The sequence below is a fragment of the Pipistrellus kuhlii genome, unplaced genomic scaffold (assembly GCF_014108245.1).
Source record: "Pipistrellus kuhlii isolate mPipKuh1 unplaced genomic scaffold, mPipKuh1.p scaffold_m20_p_10, whole genome shotgun sequence".
Taxonomy (NCBI): Eukaryota; Metazoa; Chordata; class Mammalia; order Chiroptera; family Vespertilionidae; genus Pipistrellus; species Pipistrellus kuhlii.
In genome coordinates, this window is record NW_023425405.1 from 43,348,987 (window position 1) to 43,355,374 (window position 6,388).

Sequence of the window (6,388 nt, forward strand, 5' to 3'; positions counted from 1 at the left end):
GTGAACTAAAATTCCTTCAAACTTCATATTACTATGCTCTGACTCCTATTCTGAAAGCTCTATTTAAAGGAGTAAGCAAGGATCACTGTGCAGATTCTATGTTAAACTGCAGACAGTTTTGGGTAAAAGTTTGTAAACTGCCTTATTTTACCTTATTTATCTCTCATATTACATGTTGTTTTTCATCAAATAAATATTTTTTAATTATCGTACCAAGCCATGAAGACAAGGAGGAAACAAATGCATATAACTAAATGAAAGAAGCCCATCTAAAAAAGGCTTACACACTGATTCCAACTTTCTGGGAAAGACATAACTATGAACGCAGTAAATGATCAATAGTTAACAAGAGTTGGAGGGGAGAGATCAATGGAAGGGGAGATCAAAATAGAGGATTTTTAGGACACTGAAATTATTCAGTATAATACTATAATGATGGATACATATAATTATACATTTGTCAAACCCGTAAGATATATAGCACCAAGAAAACCTTAATTATAAGCTATGGAATTTGGTTGATTGTTAATGTAGATTCATCAATTGTATAAAAAAAAAAAAAAAAAAAAAAGAATGCAGCACTCTGATGCAGGCTGTTGACAGTGGCAAGTTTGTGCATGAGTAGGGGACAACTGACAAATGGGAACTCTCTGTACTTTCTGCACAGTTTTGCTCTTAACCTAAAACTGCTTTGAAAAATAAAGTTTATTGCTCAGCGGGTGTGACTCAGTAGTCGAGCATCAACCCAGGAACCAAGAGGTCACAGGTTCAATTCCTGGTCAGAGCACATGCCCAGTTTGTGGGTTTGATCCCCAGTAGGTGGCTGCAGGAGGCAGCTGATCAATGATTCTCTCTCACCATTAATATTTCTATCTTTATCTCTTCTTCTCTGAAATTAAATAATATATATATATATATATATATATATATATATATATATTAAAAAAATAAAGTTTATTAATTTAGAAAATCAATGCTTAGGCCCACTGAAGAAGCTATCCATATTGTATTTAAAAGTAAAAGGGTTGGTGAGATAATCAACTAGCCTTTCCTAGTTTCCTCTCAGCTTTTTACATCTAAGGCGAGGACATAAGACAAGGGAGGTGGGAGAAAATGTAATATAAATTGATTTTCACTCCACCTACCAATGTACAATTCCTATAATCTCAACTATAACAATACTACCTAAACCTGAGTAGCTTCAAATCAAAATGAGTTCCATTCCTACTCTGTGCTGTAGAAGCTTACCATCCTCTGACATAAAAGACTGCACCTGAAGGTGGACATGACAGCATTAAGCTATTCAATCACAAGTTACTTAACCTTGGAAATTACTTTGCCTCTGCTTTTACTAGTATACTCAACTATAAAAGCTATGTAAAAAAATTATCACTTTGAGGGAGAGTTAACTAAGTTCATTAGAGTTCAACTGAATTAGCCCTTTTTTTTTTTTTTTTTCCTTACATAACACCTTGGGGAATTCAATTTTTATTTAACTTACTAAAGCATTGACTTTTTCTCCAACAAATATACAGGATAGGAAAACGTAGGTTTACAGTGGTATGTAAAACACAGTTAATTCTTGTATTATTATTTATTTATTATTATTGATTTTCCCTAAGAAAAACTGTAAGCCTACTTTTATCTCATGCTACCTATAAAAATAGAACCATCTGGATCATAAAATATATGCATTTTTATCTTTGCTATGTTTTTGTTCCAGAGTTGTTTAAATTTATGTTTTATAAGAATAATAGTATATAATAATATACTTGTTTTTCATATTTGCTATCATTTGGCTTGGTAAGATTCTAAAATTATTGGCACCTTGATAAATCTGTCTACCTAAGGCCACAGGGAAGTCTGATCTTCAAAATACTAGGTATTTTCAGATTTTTTCCCTATAGAGCTTGTAACAAAACACTCATCTTCATTTTATGAGCATTTCCACACTTTTTAAACCATGCTTGGTATTTTCAGACTTTTAATGGGCACTAACTAGAAAATACATATCTACTAAGATATATCTCCTTGTGGTTTTAATTTTTATTTTCCTAATTACTAATTAGGTATATATTTTCATGTATTTGTGTGTCATTCAGTTTTTTACCAATGAGGAGATCTTTCCTTATTGCAATGGTACATTTACATTATCAGTTGAATAAATCAGGTCACATTCTTCACTGAGAAAAACTGAAGGAGGGTGCAGTTCCCGGAGGCCCCCTTAACCTTTTGTAAAATTACCAGGGAAATTTGTACCACTCTGTTATGTGAAATATTTCCAAATGCATTCCTGCTCTTACTTGTTGAACATTACAACTCATCTTACTGAAGTGTAATTCAATCTCCCTTGGATAATCTTACCTTTGTTGTGTTAAAAAAAATATACTATTGGAAAATCTGATCCCACAGAGGAAGGGGTAAGAGTGGGGAGGAGGAGATTATTGGCTGGAAAAGAGGGAAGATATCTGTAATATTTTTCAACAACAAAGATAAATTTTTAAAACATAAAATAAATTTTTAAAAAATTGTGAAGAAGGCTCCTGCATAAAGTTTTGATGACCAAAACCAAAATGGCATAGTACAAATGATTGTATTAATAACATAAATAAAGTTGACACTGAATCTTACATATCGTGGATAAAGAATAAAATTATTTAATAATATCTACTCCAATTTCACTCATTTTTATCTATTCCATATCTTAGATTTTTATGTCATTTCTATTATGTTACCAAATCCTAGTTTCCAGATTTACTGGTTTATCTTCTATGCTTCCAATCTCACCTAGTTGTTTCAAATTATGACATGACTAGAGGCAAGATAAAAAGTTTAGACAGTGTGTACATGTTATGTTATTATGTGAGATATATTTATATCTTTGGTAAAGGAATTTAAGAGAAGATATAATGAGAGGTAATCTATAGCTTTTAAAAATAATATTTTTGTTTTTCTCATTTGCCTCTTATAAAGATAAAACATATTACACATAAGATACTTTCTCACATATTAAATTAGCTCATCTTTTTTAGCTCTAGTTCATTTGAAGAGTAACTGTTTCCTAAGTAGGGCAACTGTTTAATTTTTATTTGTGTACTGAATATGCGAAACCAAAGGTTTCAGCAACTTCAATTTATTAAATCTGAAGTAAATACAAAAATGAAGAAGAATTCTACCGTTATTGAGAAAATAGGTTCTCTCTTTTTTTTTTTTTTCCCTTTGAGGAAGTCAAGATTACAGCTGATGAAAGCTTTTAGAATATTTTCTTACTTTATGATTTTTATTGAAAATAGGCATGCTGATATCTGAATTGACAGCATAATGCTCTGATTAGAAACTTATAATTACATTTCCATCAGTCCTTATCCAAGCACTATTCTGTTAGACATTTTTCTTTCTTTGTATGTCACAATGTGGGCACTGAATCTCTATTCTTGCATCAGCAGATTTGCTGTTCTTTAGTCATCCGGTTCTATGTTGTCCAATGATCCTCTTATGACCTCATATCATTCTATAGTCCAGCCTTGTGCTTTTGAATCATAATGATTTTGTGTCAGGGTTTCATATTTTTTCAAAGTTCACACTTTAGGTTCAGTGTCTCTCTCCATCTACCATACATGCATTTTCAACATACTCTGTAAATTGTAAATTGCTGCTACATGCCTTTAAAAATGTCTTTTCTCTTAGTGCTTCAGTTCAGTATTACAATAGATTGTGATGATTACTCAGGATATCTCCTGGAAAAAGAATAGTTTAGGTTTGAATGTTACTTGAATTGTACCCCTCTACCCATCATCATATGTTACTTACTAGCTCAAATATCTCTCCACGCTATTTTTAATTTTAATTCATTTTAGAGAGAAAGGAAGGAAGGAAGAGGGAGAGGAAGAGAGAAACATCATTAATCAGTTGCCTCCCATACACACTCCAACTATGCCCTGACTGGAATCAAACTAGCGACATTTTAGTGCACAGTCAATGTTCACCAACTGAGGTCACACTGGCCAAGGCTCCCCACACTATTTCAACCTGGTGTTTTGTAGTTTATTTTATATCCATTTACATATGGCTTATACCAAAGTAAAGAATGTTTTCTAGCACAAACTGCACCACTAACTCTGTACTATGTTGCAGATGTGAGGGGAGCCAGCTTTGCTAAAGAAATTGTGGTGATAGAAATGCATTAGCTTCAGCAGCCACTGAGGTGTCCCATTCTATCTTAGTACAGTGAGACAAAAAAAAAAAAAGCAAGTTTTATACCTATAAACAGATAATTAAAGTTATCACAAAGAATGGGTAAAATATACATTAAGTATATTAGATAATTAAACAAATGATATGCTACTCTAAGTCTATCCTCTCCCCTTTACTTATTTATAAATTACCTTCTTGAAGGCAATACCTATAATATAAGGAACAGTAATCTTGCTGACTGTTCTCCTTGCCAATGCAGGAATGCAGAGGTGTAATATACAAAATAAATTCTAAAATGGTAAAGTCTTCAGTTCCAAGGATGTTAGAAAAAAGTCAAGATCAAGTAATTTCATACTCTCAAAAATGCATTTCTGAAAAGAGTTAAAGGAAAATATTAAAACTTTCCATAGCTTGTGTTGCCTTTGAAATTGTTCATTTTTATTAATAGATAGATTTTTTTAAAGGATTACAAAATTCATTAACTATGAGGACTAGTGACATTTGAATAATGCCAGTGGGTTGTATCAATGTCCATTTACTGGTAAACTTTTGTAGAATATTGCAAAATGTTATCATTATGGGAAACTTGGTAAAAAAAAAAAAAAATTACACTCAATTTCTTTGTACTACTTCTTACAACTGAATGTAAATATAAAATTTTCTCAAAATAAAAATCCATTAACTCTACCTCCTTTTTAAAACACAATTTTTGACTATATATCTTTAATATTTTGTGCCTGTACTTCATCTTATTAATTTACTCAAATGTCAAATTAAATGCAATTCATGGTCAAAGTTTCACTTTTAAAAAAACTAATTTTTTCCATTTTATCTCATAGTCATTCAATGAGAATCATTATTTTTAAGTCTAGTGAAGTCATTTATTTTTCTATATTCTATTCATTTTATAAAAATTCAAAAAAAGCACTAACCATTAAAATATTTAAATCATTAAGCCAAAAACTGTAAATGATCTGAGAGAGATAATGACACCATAAAAAGGAATTCTTAGATTGCAGAAAGTGGCACCAGGAAATAACTTGTGTTACAAATCTGCTCCTGGTAGTTTGAATTTGGTGTGTGAAAGCCATTAGAAGTGTCAGTGTGCAACTAAAAAACCCCACAAACAAACAAACAAAAAAAAAACCTGGGGTGTCTGAAGCCATGTATAAACATTTGGGGTAGGTAATGTAGAATGGTGTAAAGTCTAAAAGGTGGGGGGAAACTTACAAAATCTTAGTTGTACAAAGGAAACTCATAATCTATGTTTTTCTAAGGAGAATTCATTGTTTTAAAGTTTAGAGATTAAATAAATTACAATGTCCCTTTAACAAAATGCCAATATTTAACTTGCCAGCCACCTCCCCCATTCCCCTCACCTGCTATGAGCCACACTCCTCACACTGTCTTCACTATTTGTATCAGCACTCCCTATTAGTCAGAGAGAACACCGATGTCTTCATAAAATTGTGCCTACGTTGTCACCATTTCCATCTTGTGGAACACAATTAAAAGTGTCTCTCATTATTCTTGGCTAATTCCTCCATGTGTGCTTCAAAATTATGAACTGTATTTCTTCTGGATTTGTTTTCTATTAGTATCATTATTTTCCCTTTCACCAATATCATCTATCTAACTCTTTTCATTGACTCTTTCCCATGGCTGATGCTGCTCAAATCTCTTCCATAAAAAAAAACCAACAACAACAACAACAAAAACAAAACAAAAAAACACACAAAAATACTTGCCTTGAACACATAACATTTCCTAAACATTACCTTCCTTGGCTTTATAAGAAACGGGCATAAAATTGAGGTGTTCTGGGTATATGATACAATTAGCAGACATCCTTTTTTAATAATGTCCACTCATTAGTTATTAAGATTGTTTTCAGAAAAATAAATGAATTTTTAAGTGATAAGACAGTAAGGAATCAATCATTTGTTTTTAAAATACCCCATCCTAACACAAATCGTAGGGCCTTTAAATTCTGCTATCAATAATAGTTTCCAGCCTGGCTGACTCGGCTCAGTGGTTGAGCATCTACCTTTGAACCTGGAAGTCACAGTTCACTTCCTGGTCAAGGAAGAGTACATGCCTCAGTTGTGAGCTCAATCCCCAGTGTGGGGTGTGCAAAAGGCAGCTAATCAATGATTCTCTCTCATCGTTGGCATTTCTACCTCTCTCTCTCCTT

At 32.3% G+C, this 6,388-nt stretch overlaps 1 non-coding gene across 1 annotated transcript; it reads left to right on the plus strand.

The window, feature by feature from the left end:
- The first annotated feature begins 4,097 nt into the window (after positions 1-4,097).
- LOC118714614 lies at positions 4,098-4,230 on the plus strand. Its single transcript, XR_004986622.1, has one exon. It is a non-coding gene; the product is annotated as a small nucleolar RNA SNORA66 (small nucleolar RNA).
- The last annotated feature ends 2,158 nt before the right edge of the window (positions 4,231-6,388 follow it).